At 36.5% G+C, this 26,384-nt stretch overlaps 1 protein-coding gene across 1 annotated transcript in view; it reads left to right on the forward strand.

Annotated features, from left to right (window-relative positions):
* The window catches only part of LOC132557807 (uncharacterized), a 58,250-nt gene that overhangs the window by 25,281 nt on the left and 6,585 nt on the right, over positions 1-26,384 (forward strand). The gene's annotated exons all lie outside the window — the stretch shown is intronic.

The following is a 26,384-nucleotide window of genomic DNA, read 5'->3' on the forward strand; positions in this document are numbered from 1 at the left end:
CTTCCCTACCAATATCCCTTAAACATTCCCTCTACCCAATACTCTGTTGAATCCAACCCCTTCTCTAATCCTGGTCCATCCTCACAGGCCTCAGTCTGCATTTTTGTATGTGTTATGTATTTTCTGTACTTTGTCATTAGAGTTTCTGTCCATTTACTTATTTCACAGAATATGACTTCTGACAAAAGCTTTGGACAGATGGACAGATAATACTGAAAGGAAAAGCATTTATTTTGATGGACAGACGTGCAATTCCAGGCTCTCTGACCATCAGTCATCTCACTGAAATTCACTTCAGGAAGCTGTTTCATATAGACCATTGTATCACCAGAATTACGGACAGATGGACAGACTCTATCATCATAAGAATGATGGACAGATGCACTGTTATCACTAATGCAATAGACAGACACTATCATAAGAGTTATAGACAGACATGCTGTGTCATCCACAAGATCTATGGACAGATATACAGACACACTCTATTATTGCAAGTTCTATGGACAGGGGGACAGAATCACTTTATCATCACAAGAACTGGTCAGGTGGACAGAATCACTTTATCATCACAAGAACTGGTCAGATGGACAGACATACTGTCACCACAAGTTCTTTGGTCAGATGGACAGACACACTGTCACCACAAGTTCTTTGGTCAGATGGACAGACACACTGTCACAACAAGAGCTAAGGTCAGGTGGACAACACATTGTCACCACAAGAGCTAAGGTCAGGTGGACAGACATACTTTATCACCACAAGAACTGGTCAGATGGACAGACACATTGTCACCACAAGTTCTTTGGTCAGATGGACAGACATACTTTATCACCACAAGTTCTGTGGTCAGGTGGACAGACATACTGTCACCACAAGTTCTATGGTCAGGTGGACAGACACACTTTCTGGTCACTAGAACTGGTCAGATAGCTAGACACACATTGCAAGAGCTATAGTCAAACAGTTAGACATGCTATGTCATCACAAGAACTATGGACAGCTGGACACACACTATGTCATGACAAAAGCTTAAGTCAGATGGATAGACACACTCTGTCATTTCAAGACTATGGACAGATGGATGACACACAAAAACTATATGGACAGATGCAGTGTGACATCACAACTCTAGGCAGTCAGTAACCTCCCATACAGGAAGAAAGGTCATATGCACTATTGATGATATCAACAACTTTGTCAGCAGTTGAAAGTAGTTGGCATGTAGGATGTATTTTATTTTGGTTTCAGCTTCTCCGATAACTAAACCTGTAAATGAATGTCCTTTCTCCACCATCTGTTTATCTAGTAGGCCCTGCTTCTTTTGCTTCAAACTTCACCAAATGATGGTTGTTGACAAATTGTTGAAAATGTTCCAAAATACTGCAATTATTTTCCGGTTTTTATTGATGTTTTTTTTTTCCTCTCTGCACTTTTGCAGTACATGCATATTTCATGAATGTTTCCTTTTAAATGTATATCTTCATCTAAAATCAAAAATTAAAAAAAAAATTGTACAGTTAAGGGCCAAGAGTTCTAATGTTGAAATACTAAACAGGGTATCTGTGTACTGGGCTTTTGGTTGGTGGAGGAGGGATGGAGACATTGATGATAGTATATTTTACTAATTTGTCATTAAGGTTTATCTCACAAGCACTAGAGCATGCTAGATTTATTGTCCCGTGAACATCCAAGGTTACAAAATAAATACCTGCCTTTAAGACCCCATTCAAACCCATCTTTTTCTTAATGTTTCTGTTGATTTGATATTCTATCTTATGTATGCACAGTAGAACTACCAGTAAGTAATAGTCATTTTTTCCTGTAGTTAACATTACTGGTAAAATAATGTAGAATTGTTTTAGCTTGACACTATTAGTAATTTTGTTTGAAATGGTCATACCTCTGTACTAGAATCTGTTGCTATTTCCCTGTTAATGTTATCAGTAGTTAATAGCATGCCTTTTCTAGTACGGAAATCAAGAAGATTTTTGATAAAATCTGACCCAATAACCCTATGCTGTACATGTATTGAAAATATTCACAGTATTGTTTCCATTCAGGCTGGCCTCTATTGCGTGACAAAATGTGATGTAGCTTCTCTTCAGATTGCCTTTATTGAGTGGCAAAATGAGATTTAGATTCCTTTCACACTGGCCTCTATTGAATGACAAAATAGATATAGTTTCTTTTTAGATTGCCCTCTATTGAATGACAAAATAGATATAGTTTCCCTTCTGATTGGCCTGTATTGAGTGACAAAATAAATATTGTTTACCATTAGATTGCCCTCTATTGAATGACAAAATAGATATAGTTTCCCTTCTGATTGGCCTCTATTGAGTGACAAAATAAATATGGTTTCCCTTCTGATTGGCCTCTATTGAGTGACAAAATAGATATGGTTTCCCTTCTGATTGGCCTCTATTGAGTGGCAAAATAAATATAGCTTCCCTTCTGATTGGCCTCTATTGAGTGACAAAATAAATATAGCTTCCCTTAAGATTGGCCTCTATTGAGTGACGAAATAAATATGGTTTCCCTTCTGATTGGCCTCTATTGAGTGGCAAAATAAATATAGTTTCCCTTCTGATTTGCCTCTATTGAGTGACAAAATAAATATAGTTTACCTTCTCATTGGCCTCTGTTGAGTGACATGATAAATATGGTTTCCCTTCTGATTGGCCTCTATTGAGTGACAAAATAAATATGGTTTCCCTTCTAATTAGCCTCTATTGAGTGACAAAATAAATATGGTTTCCCTTCTGATTAGCCTCTATTGAGTGACAAAATAAATATAGTTTCCCTTCAGATTGGCCTCTATTGAGTGACAAAATAAATATGGTTTCCCTTCTGATTAGCCTCTATTGAGTGACAAAATAAATATAGTTTCCCTTTAGATTGGCCTCTCTCAATTGACATGGACCTTAGCAACACATAAAAAATATCCCTTAGAATATAAAATTCCAGTGCATCAAAAAGATTTTTTTATCGTTTTGTGATATGGTGTTTGCCAGGATCTGAAGTTAAGAAAAAAATCTTTTGGGAGATTGACTATTAACGCCAATAAATATGAGACTGGAAAAAACGAGTTGACGTGGACATTGATTTGTCTGTAATATAAAACAGAACGCAAAAATGTAACATTTACTTGTCATAACACAGACATCAACGAGGAAAATTTGTCAGGTGAGAATTTTTCTGGCATTAATGTGTATTTTTGACAGATTACAGTGAGTTTGTTGCATATATGTTGGCCTTACTGTTACAAAAATTAATTACAGCAAACTAATTTCTCGTGTACAGTTTCAAGTAGATGTGTCAATACAGATTTGTAGTAAGTATGATAGGATGGGGACTTATGTATACAGAGAACTGGCTGTCCAGTTTTTACAGAAACCAATTAATAAAGGAACTGTTTTTTTTTTTTACAACATTAAATCTAAAAGGACCTCCTCATACAGTCACCGTTTTATAAAGTTTCCAGAGGATTCAATATACATTATATACAGAGTTTATTATGGTGTTCATTCAGATCACACAGGGTGTGTTTTTAGTGTCCAGTTCATACAGGGTGTATTTTTAGTGTCCAGTTCATACAGGATGTATTTTTATTGTCCAGTTCATACAGGATGTATTTTTAGTGTCCAGTTCATACAGGATGTATTTTTAGTGTCCAGTTCATACAGGGTGTATTTTTATTGTCCAGTTCATACAGGGCGTATTTTTAGTGTCCAATTCATACAGAGTGTATTTTTAGTGTCCAGTTCATACAGGGTGTATTTTGAGTGTCCAATTTATACAAGGTGTTGTTTAAACAGTGTCAACTTCATATGGGGTGTTGTGTAAACAGTGTCAACTTCATACAGGGTGTTGTTTAAACAGTGTCAACTTCATACAGGGTGTTGTTTTAACAGTTTCAACTTCATACAGGGTGTTGTTTAAACAGTGTCAACTTCATACAGGGTGTTGTTTAAACAGAGTCAACTTCATATGGGGTGTTGTTTAAACAGTGACAACTTCATACAGGGTGTTGTTTAAACAGTGACAACTTCATACAGGGTGTTGTTTAAACAGTGACAACTTCATACAGGGTGTTGTTTAAACAGTGTCAACTTCATACAGGGTGTTGTTTAAACAGTGTCAACTTCATACAGGGTGTTGTTTAAACAGTGTCAACTTCATACAGGGTGTTGTTTAAACAGTGTCAACTTCATACAGGGTGTTGTTTAAACAGTGTCAACTTCATACAGGGTGTTGTTTAAACAGTGACAACTTCATACAGGGTGTTGTTTAAACAGTGTCAACTTCATACAGGGTGTTGTTTAAACAGTGTCAACTTCATAAAGGGTGTTGTTTAAACAGTGTCAACTTCATACAGGTTATTGTTTAAACAGTGTCAACTTCATACAGGGTGTTGTTTAAACAGTGTCAACTTCATACAGGGTGTTGTTTAAACAGTGTCAACTTCATACAGGGTGTTGTTAAACAGTGTCAACTTCATACAGGGTGTTGTTTAAACAGTGTCAACTTCATACAGGGTGTTGTTAAACAGTGTCAACTTCATACAGGGTGTTGTTTAAACAGTGTCAACTTCATACAGGGTGTTGTTTAAACAGTGTCAACTTCATATAGGGTGTTGTTTAAACAGTGTCAACTTCATACAGGTTATTGTTTAAACAGTGTCAACTTCATACAGGGTGTTGTTTAAACAGTGTCTAGTTCACACAGGGTGTTGTTTATATAATGTCCAGTTTACACAGTATGCTGTTTTTAGCTCTCCTGGTCAGAAGGACAGATGAGCTTATGCCATAGCAAGGAGTCTGTGGTCTGTCGGTTGTCCTTCCTGTGTCTGGCATCACAAGTGCCTCAACTTTATTCTAAAAATGTTACTAGTCATGAATGACCAAGCAGATTTTGACCAAACTTGGTAAGAATCATCCAGAAGGGAAGGGAACAAAGCTTGCATAAATATTGGTTCTTGACCCCCGGGGGCTGGAAAGGCGGGGCCAAAAGGGGAAATTTTGGAAGTTCTTTTAAGTCCTATATATTTATTGTGCCCAGTTCACACAGTGTATTGTTTCAGCATTGTCTGGTTCATACAGACAGAGTGTATTTGTACAGTAACCTGATCATACAGGGTGTTGTTTATATATCGCCCAGTTTATACATGTTGGTATTATTTATATATTGTCCAGTTCATATCGGGTATTGTTCAAATGATGTCCTGATCATACAGGGTGTTGTTTAAACAGTTTCCCGTCCTTGAGCGCCCACACAGGTTCATAATGAATTATACAGTGACAGTTTGAACAGGGTCTGGTTTACGGAGTGTCCAGATAATGCAGAGTTTAGTTTTTTCAGTGTAATGAAGTTGATATGGGATCTGTGTGCATAGATAATCAATATTTAATACCTGGACGGCCATCTGCACATTAATCTATCATAATTTGGTTTCTACTCTTTCACTCTTGGACAGGTGGGGATATTGTATAATGAAATCATGTAGGTTGCTGTTTAATTTGGTATAGGTTGACTTAAGTATTTACAAGAGATATTGCCCTTGAAAATTTCCAAAGTCTCCCTCTTTATAGTATATTTCTTTCTCAATGCTTAATTGTGATTTTTTATATTCAGCAAGTCTGCTCAACTTTAACAAGTATGTTTACCTCTGATCCAAACAATGACCTTCACCTTGACCACTCGACCTTTGTTCTGTAAGCCTCACTTTGACATTTTTGTCTGTTAATTAAAATTAGATTGAAAATCCTCAATTTTGTTGCAAAAATAACTGTTAAATGTTCTGTAACAAATCTGAATGCCTTAGAAGATTTAACGATGCCTTGATTTTCTTCATCACGAGATATCGTAGTAGACCTTGTCCTGAAGCAGATTCTCCTGACATAGTTAAATAGAAGACTTTAGCATGTAAAGAAAAAGGATCAATATTGATATTTTTTAGTTCTTTTTACTTCTGTTTCAAAAACTGAAATCAATAGAATTCTAAAAAATTTCATTGGACTTTTTAAACGCAGGTTGATTAGGCGCTGTAAATGTGTATTTGATATTTGCTGATAAATTATTCCTACAGAAAATTACTCGGAACATTATACTTAAAAGAATTATTGCAAATGGGTTTTTTTTTTTTTCTTTCTCTTGACAGCTTACCTATAGCGAATGTGTAAACAAAAAGTTTGAGTGACATTAAAAATGAGACACAACACATGGGCTACGCATCTCATTGTGTCTGGTTTGTGACAGACAAAATGCCTCCCTTCCCCCCTTAAAAAACTTTTCTTTACATCAGATACAAAGTGTATATGTGCTTTATCAGACTTTTTTCTCTTTGAAATTTATTTGAATCATATTCATGTGTCGTCTGTTTAATGCATGAATCAGAAAATAAGTTTCAATCCATCCATTATTCAAATATCAGTGTTGTATTTTTCATTTGATATTTGATGATATTGAAAATGTATATTTATTTAAAATGTGTTAAGTTAACTGTGTATGTGATGTCTGTGCATTTGTGTGTGTGTATATATATATCTAAGTGTCTGGACACAGATAAAACTTGGTCAGCTTAATCAACCATCAACAGTCATGTTTTAAAAAATCAACCTGTTTGGAAAAATGCTTGCATGTGTTATTAATCCATAACATAAATACAGACATTGTATGATACTACACCAGTTTTAAGAAAGCAGAGTCAAAATACAATCTTTATCTCTAAAACTTCATTATCAAAACTTGTGTGAAGCTAACAATGCTGTTACTAACACCCTGCCTCCCCTATGCATATTATGTGGTATCTCCTTGCCTTTTATTTTGATCTATCCATGTTAGTTTATAGGTTGGCAAGATAACAATGCAAATAGCTGTCTAGGGAATAAAATTTGTCTAAAACTTTTCAATATTTTTCATTAATTATAAAAAAAATATAGATGTGTCAACTTGTGAAATAACCACTTAGATATTGTATTAAATTTCGTCTGAAAAGATTGAATTGACTCAGTCCAATATACATATGACGTTTCTGAAGACCTGAAAATTTCAAAATAAGCTTGTATTAAAAAATGAGACAGGAATTCATTGCTGGGAAAGGTATCTTGACAAACTGTTGCTGGGAAGGTTGACAAATTCCACTTTATACAGAAGCAAATGATAAATTGAAGAAAGCATGTTATGATATATATGTTGGTAATTTTAGAAAAAAGATTAAGAAAATATGCTTCATTTGGGCTAAATCTAAAAATAAAAAAAAGTCAAGATGGACACAAAAATCAGCCAACATGTATATCAATACTCAACATATTGATTTTAACATCCACCCTTCTAATATCTAAATGGATTATACCTTATGTAAATTTTGACCTGTTAACCCCTTATATTGAGATGGACTGGTTCTGACACTGATTTAAACCTCATGTTCACCAATGAAATAGTCCGTTTCACTATTCCTGATTTCAATTTAGATCTATCTACCCCTCAGATATCTTATTGGACTAATCTTAATGTTAATCATGTCCAACCCTCAGATATCTAGATATTAGGCTGTTCTTGGTATTGATCAAGACCATTAGATGGTGGTGTATATTTGCAATAATTTAACCTTTTTTTCCCTTGTGAAATACAACTAGTCTTTTAATTGTGGTTCAGCTTCATTTGCTGACATAGGAAGGTGTTGCAATCTTTCCACTTTCAGAAATGCTTTTAAGGTTGAAGAAAACATGAAGGGATGATCGAGCTTTTCCATTTTGGCACTTGACACTCGTAATCCAACTTGTACAAGATAAAAATGTTTTTGACATAATGTTTGATTTTCTTATAATTCTACTGGTGCATGATCAATGACTGAGGGAGCATAAATTGTAGAGGAGGGAACTCATTGATTGGGGAAGGAGGTGAAATTATTGAGGATGGAACTCAATGATTGGGGAGGGAGGTGAAATTATAGAGGAGGGAACTCAATGATTGGGGAGGGAGGTGAAATTATAGAGGATGGAACTCAATGATTGGCGATGGGGATGAAATTATAGAGAGGGAACTCAATGATTGGGGAGGGAGGTGAAATTATAGAGGATGGAACTCCATGATTGGGGAGGGAGGTGAAATTATAGAGGAGGGAACTCAATGATTGGGGAGGGAGGTGAAATTATAGAGGAGGGAACTCAATGATTGGGGAGGGAGGTGAAATTATAGAGGAGGGAACTCAATGATTGGGGAAGGAGGTGAAATTATAGAGGAGGGAGCTGAATGATTGGGGAAGGAGTGGAAATTATAGAGAGGGAACTCACTGACTGGGGAAGGAGGTGAATTATAGAGGAGGGAACTCAATGATTGGGGAAGGAGGTGAAATTATAGAGGAGGGAACTCAATGATTGGGGAAGGAGGTGAAATTATAGAGGAGGGAACTCAATGATTGGGGAAGGAGGTGAAATTATAGGGGAGGGAGCTGAATGATTGGATGAAAGTAAATTAAAGAATGATGTAACTCAATGAGTTGGGGAGAGTTAATGATAGAGGAGGGAACTCAATGATAGAGGAGGGTAAATTATAGGGGAAGGAACTCAATTTTAGGGTTTGGATGTTTTGATGTGGGGGAAGCTGAAGAAAGGATAATTGAGTAGACTAACGTTAAGAGGAATTAAACCTGAGCTCAACAGAAGCTCAAAAACACTCTATATTGTGCACGGATCTCTGCTTGATGCAGATGTATTTAAAGTTAAGGTGAAAGAAAGTGATACTCATGACTGGAATGTGGAGTTATGAGAAAAAATGTAATTACTTGACGATTACAATGTTTCATGATTCATTTTGTCCCTTAAGCTTAATTAAGATAAAAACTCTTAAAAATGACATAGGATTGAACTTTGTAAGAGTTGGTAAAAAGGGATCAGATTCTAAAACTGTTTTACTCAGCGGTTTAAAAATGTAGCAGCATTTATTTCAAAGAAAAAAACCTAGCTTATCTAAAAATCTGTAATTAGAATTTTAAAATGAATCAAAAACTTTAAAGAGATGATTTTAAGAAGAAACAATTTTAGATAAGAGAACTTTTAAAGAAAAACTTTTTGCAAGAAATTGTAATGAGAGAACTTTTGAAAAGATAATAATTATTGGTATACTGAAGAGCTGACATCAAAAACACATCAGGGTTTCATGATATATGTATGCTGATGAAATCAAGCATTTCCATTTTCAGAGGAAACAGAAATATTTAGACAAAAGCCTCCTTAGAACTGATACTAAGTGAGAACTACAGTTTATAGTATTTGATAATGTAATATTCGTGTCCTACATTTGGGTATCGCAAAATAATTTCATCTTGTTTTTAATATTATTTAACTCAGCCCCTAGGTGATATTTTTTACAGTTTGCATTTAAAATGCATATCCTGTTGCCTTTGTCTTTTTAAGTGCCTGCCTGGAATTGATAAGTCTCTGCACAGCATGTTGAAGCATTTTTATGCAAATATGATGATATTTGAATTTTGCCCATCTTCGTTGATATGCAGATATGATGAATCGCTGGTAGTTTATAACAGTGCAGATATTTTTTTTCGTTGTTCCATCAGAATGCATATTATATCATATATAATTAAGATATAAATAAGCCGCACTGACACATCATGGCATTGAATTTCAAATTTTAGAATTTAAAAGGGTTATAAATAACTCTTTTGTCAAATTTCCCATTTTCAACTATCATCCATCTGCCATAGTAATGCTTTACAGTACTTTTACAAATGATTTCAGATTAAAAAAAATCTCATTTTTCTTTAGCATTATGCAATATCTTCATATAATTTTTCTCCTGTAATTTAAATTTTTTTTAACGTGGGTAACCATGGTTACCAGCAAGTGTGAATACAATATAATTTGAAATAGTCTTCGGCTCTGAACATCTATCAACCCTTGCAGATAGCATTTATATTATTTTAAACTTTAATCTCAATGCAGAATGAATGCTTCTTGAAGGCAGCGCTAATTCACTTTATACATGAGATGAGTTAATAGGAATGGAGTTTCTTTGTAAACAGCAAAAATTTGTGAACTTTCATAGGATAGTCTCCTTAATTTGGGCTGGAATAATCTCTTTAATCTGGGCTGGGATAATGTTGTTAGCCTTGGCTGGGATAGTGTTATTTATTAGGGCTGGGATAGTGTTGTTAATGAGTGTTGGGATAGTGTTATTTATGAAGGCTGGGATAGTGTTGTTTATGAGGGCTGGGATAATGTTATTAGCCTTGGCTCGGGTAGTGTTATTTATGAAGGCTGGGATAGTGTTGTTTATGAGGTCTGGGATAGTGTTGTTCATCAGGGCTGGGATAGTGTTGTTTATGAGGGCTGGGATAGTGTTGTTTATCATGTCTGAGATAGTGTTGTTTATGAGGGCTGTGATAGTGTTGTCTATCAGGACTGGGATAGTGTTGTTTATCAGGCCTGGGATAGTGTTGTTTATGAGGGCTGGGATATTGTGTTGATGAGGGCTGGGATAGTGTTGTTTATGAAGGCTGGGATAGTGTTGTTTATGAAGGCTGGGATAGTGTGGTTTATCAGGCCTGGGATAGTGGTATTTATCAGGACTGGGATATGGTTGTTTATCAGGACTGGGATAGTGTTGGCTATCAGGGCTGGGATAGTGTTATTTATCAGGACTGGGATAGTGTTGTTTATGAGGGCTGGGATAGTGTTGTTTATCAAGACTGGGATAGTGTTTATCAGGACTGGGATAGTGTTGATTATCAGGGCTGTGATAGTGTTGTTTATCAGGACTGGGATAGTGTTGTTTATGAGGGCTGGGATAGTGTTGTTTATCAGGACTGGGATAGTGTTGTTTATGAGGGCTGGGATAGTGTTGTTTATCAGGACTGGGATATTGTTTATCAGGACTGGGATAGTGTTGTTTATCAGGGCTGGGATAGTGTTGTTTATCAGGGCTGTGATAGTGTTGTCTATCAGGACTGGGATAGTGTTGTCTATCAGGGCAGGGATAGTGTTGTCTATCAGGGCTGGGATAGTGTTGAATATTAGGGCTGGGATAGTGTTGTTTATCAGGGCTGGGATAGTGTTGTCTATCAGGACTGGGATAGTGTTGTTTATCAGGACTGGGATAGTGTTGTTTATCAGGGCTGGGATAGTGTTGTTTATCAGGACTGGGATAGTGTTGTTTACAAGGCCTGGGATAGTGTGATAGTTTGTTATATTTTGCCCTAATTTCATTGAATTAGAAAATGGATTATGGTTATGTTCACATGTTGTCATTTTCTTATTGTATATAGAACAGAGGGATAGTGTTGTTTATCAGGACTGGTATATTGTTGATTACAAGGCCTGGGACAGTGTGATAGTTTTTATATTTTGTGTGTATATTCATTGAAAGAAAATGGTTTAAGGTTATGTTCAGTTTGGTTGGTATATTCATCTTTTATATTCAGTTTAAGAGGTGTTTTATTTTGATGGGTAAATTTAGTTACATTAAGTCCAGTTTTAGGGATGTTTTATTTTGGTGGGTAAATTTAGTTACATTAAGTCCAATTTTAGGGGTGTTTTATTTTGGTGGGTAAATTTAGTTACATTAAGTCCAGTTTGAGGGGTGTTTTATTTTGGTGGGTAAATTTAGTTACATTAAGTCCAGTTTTAGGGGTGTTTTATTTTGGTGGGTAAATTCATCGTCAAGATCTAGCTACAGAGTGTGTTATTTTTGTCAGTACATCCTTCATCTAGGTTCGGTTAAAGAGTTGTTTTATTTTGGTTGGTACATTTCTAGCTAATTTAACAAACACAATCAAAACAGGAAGAAAAAATATAAGGAAAACATGTTTTGCATCAACATGACTTTTTTTGTCATTGAATTGAGCTATATAACTTTGATTATGTGGATATTCTGCTCTTAGCACTGGCAGATTGTTAAGTCTGATTTGTCAGGGAATATTTTCTATGGTCTATAAATGTAGATAAATCAGATTATAGAATGGGTTTGTTTTTTCAACACCTCAGGATAAATAGTTCCGCTGATAATCTGATATGAGAGTAATTTTTTCCATACTTAAAAGCCTTTACACACTAACCTGGTGTGGTGTACTTTAACCAAGAATTTATTGTCGGGATATCGGCTTCTAAATAACCATTTTGGTGTTTGGTTTTTACACATTTGAAATGTATTTCATTAGTTAGCAGAGCTAATGACAGAATACAGTATGTATTTGAATTGATACAGAAGTCACGTTTAAGTCATTGATAACACAACTGTCTGTTATGTTGTCATCCTTGCCCTATTTTCGTCATTGAATCTCCTTATGTTCTTTGTCTTATTTGACATAATTACCATTTCATCACATCATTATGTCGTAATTGTAGTTTTGAGACACAAGATAGGAAAATTAAAAATACACATGAAGACATCATCACCTGTCTTTTGATGGAATATTGCCTCACACATAAAAATACACATGAAGACATCATCACCTGTCTTTTGATGGAATATTGCCTCACACATAAAAATACACATGAAGACATCATCACCTGTCTTTTGATGGAATATTGCCTCACACATAAAAATACACATGAAGACATCATCACCTGTCTTTTGATGGAATATTGCCTCACACATAAAAATACACATGAAGACATCATCACCTGTCTTTTGATGGAATATTGCCTCACACATAAAAATACACATGAAGACATCATCACCTGTCTTTTGATGGAATGTTGCCTCACACATAAAAATACACATGAAGACATCATCACCTGTCTTTTGATGGAATGTTGCCTCACACATTGTTAACTCACAGGCCAAATGAACTATTTAATGGTGCGACATCCATTATCTGGAATTTCTCCAGCATCAGTTTTTGACCTTTAAACAACCTTTTCTCAAAAAGCAAAAGGCCAAGAATGGAGATATTTGACTGGTAGCTTCCTGGAATGAAGCCTGACAGTGTTTGAAAAAAGAAATGTCCTTCATCAACTTTCAAGGCCATAGAGGTCAAATTTGATGAACAAATAAATAACTTCTTCTCAGTAATCAAAAGGTCTAGAATCAAGATGTTTGGTTGATTAATTTTTGGGATGAAACCCTACAATGTTTGTGGAAAATAATAAACTTGGGCCATATTTCAAGGTCACCAAATTGCCGAGAATCATGGTACCTTGCTGTTGGTTTCTGGGATGAATCCCAACGAAGTTTGCAAAATGAAATTACCTTGACCCATACTCAAGGTCACAGGGGTCAAATGTGGTAAAACACTTAAATGACTTCCCCTCAAAAACTCAAAGGCCTAGAATGAAGCCCAACAAAATTTGCAAAATGAAGGTCAAAAGGGTCAGATTTGTTGTACACTGAACTGCTTCTCATTGACCACAAGGTCTGATTAGAACAGGATATATGGCTGACTGTCTGAGGTAAAGAACCTTGGTATCCTAGTAAGCCCAGTTATATTAGCAGGTGATTGATACAGACCCAAGGGGCCTCTTGTTATAATGTAATATATTTCATTATACATAATCCCTGTAATGAAGTTGGGACAGGAGGATATACTGGAATCTGGTTGTCCGTCCATCTGTCTGTCTGTTGATCTGTAGATGCAACAATGTAGTGACTACTCCTCCTAAACTTGCTGATTATAAAGCTTTTACATTGTAGATATGTGTAATCTTCATCAGGTTGACTTATCTCCCTTTTTCAGAAACTTATGCCCCTTTTAGAATTCAACAATGTACCAGTTACTCCTAACTACTAAATAGATTATATATATCACCAAAATTAAATACTGTTTTATTATTTTATAAATAATTCTGTTAGTGGCAGGGGAGGGGTATGACTTGGCCCCTGGGTGAAGTACTAGTTGAAATATTCCTGTTGTGTGATGATGCCAGTCCTGTTGTGTGACAGAATAATGACGTCACAGTCCTGTTGTGTGACAGAGTAAAGATGTCACAGTCATGTGGTGTGACAGAGTAAAGATGTCACAGTCATGTGGTGTGACAGAGTAAAGATGTCACAGTCCTGTGGTGTGACAGAACAATGATGTCACAGTCCTGTGGTGTGACAGAATAAAGATGTCACAGTCATGTGATGTCACAGAATAAAGATGTCACAGTCCTGTGGTGTGACAGAATAAAGATGTCACAGTCCTGTGGTGTGACAGAGTAAAGATGTCACAGTCCTGTGGTGTGACAGAGTAAAGATGTCACAGTCCTGTGGTGTGACAGAATAATGATGTCACAGTCCTGTGGTGAGATAGAATAATGACGTCACAGTCCTGTTGTGTGAAAGAATAAAGATGTCACAGTCCTGTGGTGTGACAGAATAATGATGTCACAGTCCTGTGGTGTGACAGAATAATGACGTCACAGTCCTGTTGTGTGAAAGAATAAAGATGTCACAGTCCTGTTGTGTGACAGAGTAAAGATGTCACAGTCCTGTGGTGTGACAGAATAATGATGTAACAGTCATGTGGTGTGACAGTGTAAAGATGCCACAGTCCTGTGGTGTGACAGAGTAAAGATGTCACAGTCCTGTGGTGTGACAGAGTAAAGATGTCACAGTCCAGTTGTGGCCACAAGCTAGAATTGAAATGTGTACTTCCTTGTTTCGTTCCGATATATTCCATTTCAATGACACATTAGATGCAGGTTACTTCATATAAAACTGCAAAAACAAATACGTAGATATGACGATGACTTTTATGCAGTCTTCTCCCTACTCTGCATGTGAATACCTTTGTTTGCAGCGATGGGTCACAGAGTTTTTTGTTGCAATATTCGTACATGTATATTTTCATTGGAAAAGTAGTCACGATAACTGTACTTAAGATGTAAGTTCTGGCATACAAAGAATTACATAACTCCTCTAAATCTGTCTTCCTTGGTCTTCACCTGTCAATTAAGGATCGTGTCCTGAATATGAAATGAGATGTAATTTTATTCATGTCAGAATAGCAATCCTTCAAGAAAAAAATCCCATTAAAGTGCTCTGGTGTATCAGAATATATATAAAAAAATACCTGAAAAAATTTAATTGAAAACTTTTCCGATTTAGTCACACCTGTGTGTAACATTTTTCAACAACATTTAATATTCTTTTGAAATTCTTTAACATCCTTGATCGTGAACATGAATATAGCATTTAATAATGGTACAGTATTGTAACGTCAATCAATTCTATTCAATAAAAAAAAACTACCTGATATTTATGAATAAGGCACTGGAAGAACTTTAAATACACCAAACCACACAATGTATAAACAAGATTGGAGAACTTTAATTGAAGAAAGTTATGTATTGGTGACAGAATATATAACATCTGTCCTATAGTAGGCATTTGATATTGACATTCACAATAAAATGGCACTTTTATTGGGCAGTTGACTTTCTTTACTCCTAATCTGCTAATTTATATTCCCATGAAATAAGCAATACAAATTGACATGGATTATAGTGCTAAAGGACCTTGTAAACAAGAGTTATCCATAAAACCCAATACCAACAAAAATGCAAAGTCTTGTACACAATGAGATTTTAGCCCTGATAAAAAAATCAGAATCTATTGTATATTATTTTTACACAAATACAAACAATTGCTATTTTTTATCCTCGTATACAATAAAGTTTTATTGAAATTTTAACTGTTTTATCAAAAGCTTGAGGGTAAAGAGATGTAGTTTGCCTTTTTCTTAATTCATTTTGGTTTTCATGGTATTTTTTTTTTATATAATTCAACTTTTTTTTTGCTGGTTTTAAAGAACCTGTCGAAAGTTAAAACATTAATATCAGCCCTGTGCTCCTCCACCTTGAGACTACGTGTTTGTCCTGGGCTTATTGTAAGGTAGATACAAGGTATGATAATATAAACATCATGTTAATGTCAGCTAGAGTAGTCCTCAAAGCTGGCAGGAACTCTTGATCAATCAGGGGAGGTAACTTTGTAACAATGTTCTGTCGTCTTGATATCATCAGATACCTCCCAAGTCTGAGCATGGGCTTTGATTTACTACAGATTGACCACGACAAGGGCTGTAATTATCTGTCATGGACTTAATGCAGTATACATAATCATCTTCCTGTGTCTGATAAGCCCAGTCAAGCAATTTTGTCAAGTGGAATTGAAATCATATGCTATTTTACTGTCCAGCAAAAGGCAAACCCCAAATTTCAAATCAGAATTTATATGTTGACCCCCTGTGATTTAATGAGATCCCCTGACCAAAGTTTGTTCGGGTTCGGGGTTCCTGTCCCCCTTGCTCTAAACATTCAGTAGAATTTTAATGAAAAATGCCTTAGAGTTATATATAAAAATATTGATTATTTCTGAAAAAATTTATCGCACATATTTTATAGAGCTTCAGATGTTTAAAACATAGTGTAAAATCATGTTTTTGGAAACTTGGTTCTATTTCAAAATCATTAACTTCAATTTTAAATTTAATGTTTTATAAATCTTTGACTTGTATTATCATATCAAGACTATAGCAATTTTTTGTTGATTTTTCACGCAGCATTCTCTGCCCATTAAAAATGGCAGACGAAAATTGGCTTTTGTTCGCTTGCTTCAACGTTGATCCAAAACTTGATATCAAAGTAAATTTAAGCATCATCAAAGAAAAAATCTAACAACCTTGCCTAGGTAATTATGTTTTTCCTCAGAGTGATTTCAATACAGCTTTATCCTCATAGAGACTTCAAGAAAAAAATGTTGTGTTCTGTAAATCAATGTTATATCAGCAGTCACAGATTTAATCATCATAAACTCGTGCATCGAGGAGAACTTAAACTGCTGGCACAAAATTCTGGGTATTAAATGGAAAATATTCTTTCTTATTTACATATTTTTTCCTAAGTAACAGTTTCATACAAAGATTGTAGTGAAGCAAGAATTATGGAAAGAATATTGGTTACAACTGATAATTTGCTCACATAGCATGAGCTGAGAATGGTATACTGCAGGATCTCTCTGTCCATCCATCTGTCCACAATTCCGTCTGTCCATCAGTTTGTCCATCTATCTGTCCAGCATTCCGTCTGTCCATCAGTTTGTCCATCCATCTGTCCGGCATTCCGTCTGTCCATCAGTTTGTCCATCCATCTGTCCAGCATTCCGTCTGTCCATCAGTTTGTCCATCCATCTGTCAACCTTTTACTTTGAAAAGGTTCTGTTAGAAATTTTATAGCACATGGATTCTTATATCAGGCCATTTAAGGTACCTGGGGTAAAATATCCTCAAATATATGACCTTGATTTTACACTCAATGTCATGGAAGTCAGATATATGAAAATTCATTACAGCACCTTCTTAATGTCTTTAAGGTTTAGAGAGGGAATATGTTGGAGTGTTATGTGTAGCTGCACTGCAATATATTTCTTACATATTGTATTTAGGTCTAAGTCAACTTGATTACTCACCCAGGGTTAAAAGATAAAAAATTACCTGCACTTTAATTGTTAACAAATTAAGAAAGAAATTCTTCTCCAGGTCCAGAATACCCAGGACCTTGTTATTTGTCCAGTAGGTATAATGGAGCACTTATATAATGTTAGTGACCTTGACTAGTTTTCAAGGTCACAGAAGTCAAACATGTTGAAAATTTCAACATAATTTAATTTACAGATTCATAAGATGTAGGATATGGTACCTTGGATGTCAGTTAGTGCAATAAATTTTCCTAATATAAATAACCTTGGCCCATTTTCAAGGTCACAGGGATTAAAAATGGTAAAAATTGCAAACGGTATTATTTGGAAAACTACAAATTGTCAAACTCAAGATTGGAAGGAATTTCTGTTCCCTGGTGACTAATAGATATCCATCCTTGAAGTTGATTCCTTCATCGCAATGATCACGAATATGAACTTTTTCTTTCCAAAGTATTCAGAAATATGTAGTGTGAAGAGGTGATGTATTTGTGATGTGACAAACCTCCAAAGCTTTGAATATTTATAAATCACACCTTTCTTTTGCAGAAAATGTTATGAAGAATGGATACCAAAAAATCGCAGTAATTTGGTTTGTCTATAAATCACGCAAAGCATTGACAGCTCAATTAGCCGTGATGTTAAAGTTGTACTCTCATAAAACAATATACCAAAAATTACTACAAAAACTGTTTTGGTATCAGTAAAATATGAATAAATATTCATTAGTGTACAAGCATGGCCTGATTAAAAGTGCCGCAGTAATAATGAACCCGTAGGCAGCTATTCTGAGCGTTTCTCTCACCTACATCAAACCCACCATGTGATATCTCATACTGGCCCTGTCAGCTGTACTGTGAAGCCTGTCTTTTGGATAGACTTTAATCTAAAATAAAGTGTCGAACACCATGTTTGGTGCAATGTACAATTTCCCTACTGTATCATATTAACTCATATTAAACAAGGGGGTGAAGGGGGGGGGTGCAGCTCATTTAAACATGGGGTAAAAATCTGAATTCTGGGTTAGAAATCTACTTGCACTTCTTACAACTGAACCATCATTTCTGTAAATAACTATATGAACTATATGAAAAAAACACCACTTATATACAGCAACTCTGCCAACCACTTCTATACAGAAACACTTCCAACCACTGAACAGCCACTTCTATACAGAAACACTTCCAACCACTGAACAGCCACTTCTATACAGAAACACTTCCAACCACTGAACAGCCACTTCTATACAGAAACACTGCCAACCACTGAACAGCCACTTCTATACAGAAACACTGCCAACCACTGAACAGCAACTTCTATACAGAAACACTGCCAACCACTGAACAGCCACTTCTATACAGAAACACTGCCAACCACTGAACAACCACTTCTATACAGAAACACTGACAACCACTGAACAGCCACGTCTATACAGAAACACTGACAACCACTGAACAGCCACGTCTATACAGCAACACTGACAACCACTGAACAACCACTTCTATACAGAGACACTGCCAACCACTGAACAGCCACGTCTATACAGCAACACTGCCAACCACTGAACAGCCACCTCTATACAGAAACACTACCAACCACTGAACAGCCACTTCTATACAGAAACACTGACAACCACTGAACAACCACTTCTATACAGAGACACTGCCAACCACTGAACAGCCACGTCTATACAGCAACACTGCCAACCACTGAACAGCCACCTCTATACAGAAACACTACCAACCACTGAACAGCCACTTCTATACAGAAACACTTCCAACCACTGAACAGCCACTTCTATACAGAAACACTGCCAACCACTGAACAGACATTTCTATACAGCAACACTGAACAACCACTTTATACAGAGACACTGCCAACCACTGAACAGCCACGTCTATACAGCAACACTGCCAACCACTGAACAGCCACTTCTATACAGAAACACTGCCAACCACTGAACAGCCACGTCTATACAGCAACACTGCCAACCACTGAACAGCCACTTCTATACAGAAACACTGACAACTACTGAACAGCCACTTCTATACAGAAACACTGCCAACCACTGAACAACCACTTCTATACAGAAACACTTCCAACCACTGAACAGCCACTTCTATACAGAAACACTGCCAACCACTGAACAGACATTTCTATACAGAAACACTGCCAACCACTGAACAGCCACTTCTATACAGAGACACTGCCAACCACTGAACAGCCACGTCTATACAGCAACACTGCCAACCACTGAACAGCCACTTCTATACAGCAGAACTGACTATCACTGAACAACCACTTCTATACAGAAACACTGCCAACCACTGAACAACCACGTCTATACAGCAACACTGCCAACCACTGAACAGCCACTTCTATACAGAAACACTGCCAACCACAGAACAACCACTTCTATACAGAAACACTGCCAACCACTGAACAGCCACTTCTATACAGCAACACTGACAACCACTGAACAACCACTTCTATACAGCAGAAATGACAACCACTGAACAGCCACTTCTATATAGCAACACTGACAACCACTGAACAGCCACTTCTATGCAGAAACACTGCCAACCACTGAACAGCCACTTCTATACAGAAACACTTCAAACCACTGAACAGCCACTTTTATGCAGAAACACTACCAACCACTGAACAGCCACTTCTATACAGAAACACTGCTAACCACTGAACAACCACTTCTATACAGAAACACTGACAACCACTTAACAGACACTTCTATACAGCAGAACTGACAACCACTGAACAGCCACTTCTATACAGCAGCACTGCCAACCACTGAACAGCCACTTCTATACAGAAACACTACCAACCACTGAACAACCACTTCTATACAGAAACACTGAACAACCACTGAACAGCCACTTATATACAGAAACACTGACAACCAATGAACAACCACTTCTATACAGCAACACTGAACAACCACTGAACAGACACTTCTATACAGCAACACTGCCAACCACTGAACAGCCATTTCTATACAGCAACACTGAACAACCACTGAACAGCCACTTCTATACAGCAACACTGCCAACCACTGAACAACCACTTCTATACAGCAACACTGCCAACCACTGAACAGACATTTCTATACAGCAACACTGCCAACCACTGAACAGCCACTTCTATACAGCAGAACTGACTATCACTGAACAACCACTTCTATAAAGAAACACTGCCAACCACTGAACAGCCACTTCTATACAGAAACACTGCCAACCACTGAACAGCCACTTCTATACAGAAACACTTCCAACCACTGAACAACCACTTCTATACAGAAACACTTCCAACCACTGAACAACCACTTCTATACAGAAACACTGACAACCACTTCTATACAGCAACACTGAACAACCACTTCTATACAGCAACACTGACAACCACTGAACAACCACTTCTATACAGAAACACTACCAACCACTGAACAGCCACTTCTATACAGAAACACTGCCAACCACTGAACAGCCACTTCTATACAGCAACACTTACAACCACTGAACAGCCACTTCCATACAGCAACACTGAACAACCACTTCTATACAGCAACACTGACAACTACAGAACAACCACTTCTATACAGAAACACTACCAACCACTGAACAGCCACTTCTATACAGCAACACTGCCAACTGCTGAATTATCACTTCTGTACAGCAACACTTCCAACCACTGAACAGCCACTTCTATACAGAAACACTACCAACGGCTGGATTATCACTTCTGTACAGTAACACATTGAACCACTGAACAACCACTTCTATACAGAAACACTACCAACCGCTGGATTATCACTTCTGTACAGTAACACATTGAACCACTGATAATGAACTTCCCCATTTTTCTCTTGAATTCTGCAATAGACGTATTCTCTTAAGTGTTAAATATTGAAATGGGTTTTTTTTTTCTCAGAGCAGGTTTGAATAATGACTATTGTGTACAAAGGGAAAAAAAACATCACTAGAGCATTTAAAAAAACTGACAGACTTGATGAGGGCTTAGTGAAGATTGCATATAGAACAGGCTGCTGATACACATTCAGGTTTTATACAGGTTTTCTGGTATTTTTGGGAGTTGCATTTAAATGTATTTTTAACGACATGCAGTCAGCTCAGATAAAGTATGGCACACATTATCACAGTTCCATGAAGCTGTTTTCAATTACAGTACTAGAATGCACAGACATTCTGCATATACACATTCCAGATTACAGGTGCAAAAGTTACGATGAAATGGAATTTTTCTACCTTTTTTCTAGTTTCTATGTAGGGATCTATTTTTGAATATTTTATCTATAAAAAAAAAAATAAAAAATATGGAATGAAAGAAGTGGGCAGAGAGACTTGTGTATCTCTTTGTGCATATATCTGTGCACAGGTAATGTCAAAACTCCGCATAAGAAATGGTCTGGGTGTTTTTTTAGAGATAAGACTGACGAGAGGCAACATTTGAAGTTTATTTTGGGTTATAAATGGTTATGCTGATGTAAATTACACTGTATCATTTCCTGGTCATTAATTCTACTTGTCAATCTAATAAAGTACATCATCAATACATGGAATATTAGAAAAGAAGAAATCTGTAGTTTTATTTCTTACTTTGAAACTTTTAATACAAAAAATACAGACATATATCAATAATTTACTACCCAACCGAAGACAAGTTGTCAGTGAAGATGTAGCATTATGTGGACTTAAAAGTGGAATTAAACATTAAGACAAGAGGTCTACTGAGTTAAAACACTTTTCTTAAAAAGTGAGGTTGCAAATCTTGTAGGCCTGTAGGCTGTTAATTAAGACAACTACGCATAGCCATAAGGCTGTTCATTATGATAGCTACACATAGTCTGTAGGCTTTTAATCTAAACACCTATACAAAGTCTTCGTTAAGACACTAAGTCTCGAGGCTGTTGATTAAGACACATAAAACATATCTTGTAGACTGTTCATTAAAACATTAAACAAAACATGGAAGCTGTGAACAAATAGCTTGAAGACATTAAGGCATATAGACATAACCCAAAGGTTATTCATTAAGTTGTTAAGTAAGACACTTACACATAACCTTGAGACTGTTTATTAAGACACCTACACAAAGTCTGGAGACTGTTCATTAAGACACCTACACAAAGTCTGGAGACTGTTCATTAAGACACCTACACAAAGTCTGGAGACTGTTCATTAAAACACCTACACAAAGTCTGGAGACTGTTCATTAAGACACCTACACAAAGTCTGGAGACTGTTCATTAAGACACCAACACAAAGTCTGGAGACTGTTCATTAAGACACCTACACAAAGTCTGGAGACTGTTCATTAAGACACCTACACAAAGTCTGGAGACTGTTCATTAAGACACCTACACAAAGTCTGGAGACTGTTCATTAAGACACTTACACATAACCTTGAGACTGTTCATTAAGACACCAACACAAAGTCTGGAGACTGTTCATTAAGACACCTACACAAAGTCTGGAGACTGTTCATTAAGACACATACACAAAGTCTGGAGACTGTTCATTAAGACACCAACACAAAGTCTGGAGACTGTTCATTAAGACACCTACACAAAGTCTGGAGACTGTTCATTAAGACACCTACACAAAGTCTGGAGACTGTTCATTAAGACACCTACACAAAGTCTGGAGACTGTTCATTAAGACACCTACACAAAGTCTGGAGACTGTTCATTAAGACACCTACACAAAGTCTGGAGACATAGCTAGGAAGCTATTGATTAAGACACCTTCATACAACCTAGAGATTGTTTGTTTTAAGTAGCCTTTGAGCTGTTAAATAAGACACACATAACCTGGAGACTGTTCATTAAGGCACCTATACATAGCCTTTGATGCTGTTGGTTTAGATACCTACATTTACACAAGACATTTAGACATATCCTGGAAGCTATTTATTAAGACACTTACCCAATGCCTGGAGGTTCTTTATTAAGTCACTAATACAAGGACTTTAGGATTTTAATTAAATAAGGCCATGCTCACCTAGTCTAGAGGCTGTTCATAAAGACACATACAAATAGTCTGGGCTATTGATTAAGACACCTAATTATAGTCTGGAGGCTGTTAAACAGGATGCAGACACATAGCTTGAAGGATGATAAGACACAAAGGGATTGTTTGCCTTTGTCAATAAAAGATACTGAGGGGACAGGTTGTCTCTGTTACTAAAGGATACTGAGGGGACAGGTTGTCTCTTGTTACTAAAGTATTATGAGGGGACATGTTATCTCTGTTACTTAAGGATACTGAGGGACAGGTTGTCTCTGTTACTTAAGGATACTGAGGGGACAGGTTGTCTCTGTTACTTAAGGATACTGAGGGGACAGGTTGTCTCTGTTACTTAAGGATACTGAGGGAACAAGATGTATCAGTTACTAAAGGATATTGAGGGGACACTTGTCTCTGTTACTAAAGGATACTGAGGGGACAGGTTGTCTTTGTTGCTAAAGGATATTGAGGGGAGAGGTTGTCTTTGTTACTTAATGATACTGAGGGGACATGTTGTCTTTGTTACTAAAGGATCCTGAGGGGACATGTTGTCTTTGTTACTAAAGGATCCTGAGGGACAGGTTGTCTTTGTTACTAAAGGATCCTGAGGGGACATGTTGTCTTTGTTACTAAAGGATCCTGAGGGACAGGTTGTCTTTGTTACTGATGGATACTGAGGGGACAAGTTGTCTCTGTTACTAAAGGGTACTGAGGGGACAGGTTGTCTCTTGTTACTAAAGTATTATGAAGGGACAGGTGGTCTCTGTTACTGATGGATACTGGGAGGACAGATTGTCTCTGTTACTAAAGGATCCTGAGGGACAGGTGGTCTCTGTTACTGATGGATACTGGGAGGACAGATTGTCTCTGTTACTAAAGGGTACTGAGGGGACAAGTTGTCTCTGTTACTAAAGGATCCTGAGGGGACAAGTTGTCTCTGTTACTAAAGGATCCTGAGGGACAGGTGGTCTCTGTTACTGATGGATACTGAGGGGACAAGTTGTCTCTGTTACTAAAGGATCCAGAAGGAAGAGATTGTCTCTGTTACTTAAGTATAATGAAGGGACAGGTGGTCTCTGTTACTGATGGATAGTGGGAGGACAGATTGTCTCTGTTACTAAAGGATCCTGAGGGACAGGTTGGTTTGTTACTAAAAGATACTGTGGAGACAGTTGTGTTTTGGTGGAATGCTATTGTTCAATGTCTTTCTGGTTTTATTTAAAAAATATGATGATAATGACCCTATTTTGCTGATTTTTATCTAGCTTTTCTTCCATATAAAACATAATTACAAACAATGCTTGTTTGATGGAGCTGAAAAGTTGGGCCCTATTGTTTATTGTCTCATTCATTGTGTAAAATTTGAGGCTTCATTTTCAAACAAAAACCTTTCTGCCGTTTCTCGGTGGCAATAATGTACTTTAGTTGATAAATGATTCATTCATCTTGAAATTATGTATTTTTAAGGATCACGATAAAAAATGTGTACATGTAAGATGCAGATGGCTGACATTCCGGCTTTCTCTTATGTAGAAATATCTTGCAACAAAATTTTCCAAAAAAAATTATGGTGTCTTACTGCGCACAGAAAAATGCCAGCTCTTGTTATAATGAGATCACAAGAGGTATGCGCATGCATGAATATATTTCTTATTTGGATTATTTTGCTTTTGCAATTTATTTTGGCTGGATGTCAAGATATTGCAATAATTTTTATTGATTTTCCTGGAAATGCTACTTAAGATTAAAAGTGGATACCTTATGCACCGTGCATTTTCTTGATGGGATTTGGAAAATTAGTAACTTAAAAAATTACAGTTTCTGCATATAGACAAATCATTTTGAAATATTCCTAGAGAAGTAGAACAAGTTCTTAGCTAATGGGGAAAAAACTAAACCGTATGATGAATGGAATTGACAGTTCGGGGAAGCACTCGGAACAGAAGAATTGCTTCATCTTCTCAAGATGCAAAATAAAATGTTTATTGAAAGACTTTGTTTTTTTCTTCATTTTGTTTTCAAATTTGTAAATGTAAAATTTCCATTTTAAATTTATTGTATCAGAATCCATTTACTTTCTAAGAAGTCTTAAATTTACGTGAAATAGAATATTGGATTTTTATTTTTTTCCTTGTCATATCAGCTGATATTTATGCTGATTAGTTTGGAGAGGTTTTAAGGATTGTTGAGGGCACTCAAGCAGCACTAGGAGACTGAGCTTATACATTTATTCCTTTACAGTTTTAAAAATCATCTTCTTATGCCATGTGTCTTTAGATTCTAAATATCTGTAAGCCATTTCTATGAGCCAGTGGATATCACATTGTAATGTCTATAAACATCAGGAATCCACTAATTTAACGTGGAAAATTCACTCACTTAGTGCGGCAAATTCACTAACTTAACACACAGATTTCACCAACTTGGCACAGAGAATTCACTCTCTTACTTCCAACATATTTTTCAATAAATTTGCATGATTTGTTGAACACAATGAATATTATTATCAGATAGATACTATAAAAATTCTGTCAATCACCTGAGCTATGAATGCCACATGATGACTGGTTCATGAACTATGAATGCCAAATGAAGACTGGTTCATGAGCTATGAATGCCACATGAAGTTTGGTTCCTGAACTATGAATGCCATATGAAGACTGGTTCATGAACTATGAATGCCAAATGAAGTTTGGTTCATGAACTATGAATGCCATATGAAGACTGGTTCATGAACTATGAATGCCATATGAAGACTGGTTCATGAACTATGAATGCCACATGAAGTTTGGTTCCTGAACTATGAATGCCATATGAAGACTGGTTCATGAACTATGAATGCCATATGAAGACTGGTTCATGAACTATGAATGCCATATGAAGACTTGTTCATGAACTATGAGTGCCATATGAAGACTTGTTCATTGC

The sequence above is a fragment of the Ylistrum balloti genome, unplaced genomic scaffold, assembly GCF_031769215.1.
Source record: "Ylistrum balloti isolate Yb309-2 unplaced genomic scaffold, AGI_CSIRO_Ybal_v1 Utg370728, whole genome shotgun sequence".
In the NCBI taxonomy this organism is placed as follows: domain Eukaryota; kingdom Metazoa; phylum Mollusca; class Bivalvia; order Pectinida; family Pectinidae; genus Ylistrum; species Ylistrum balloti.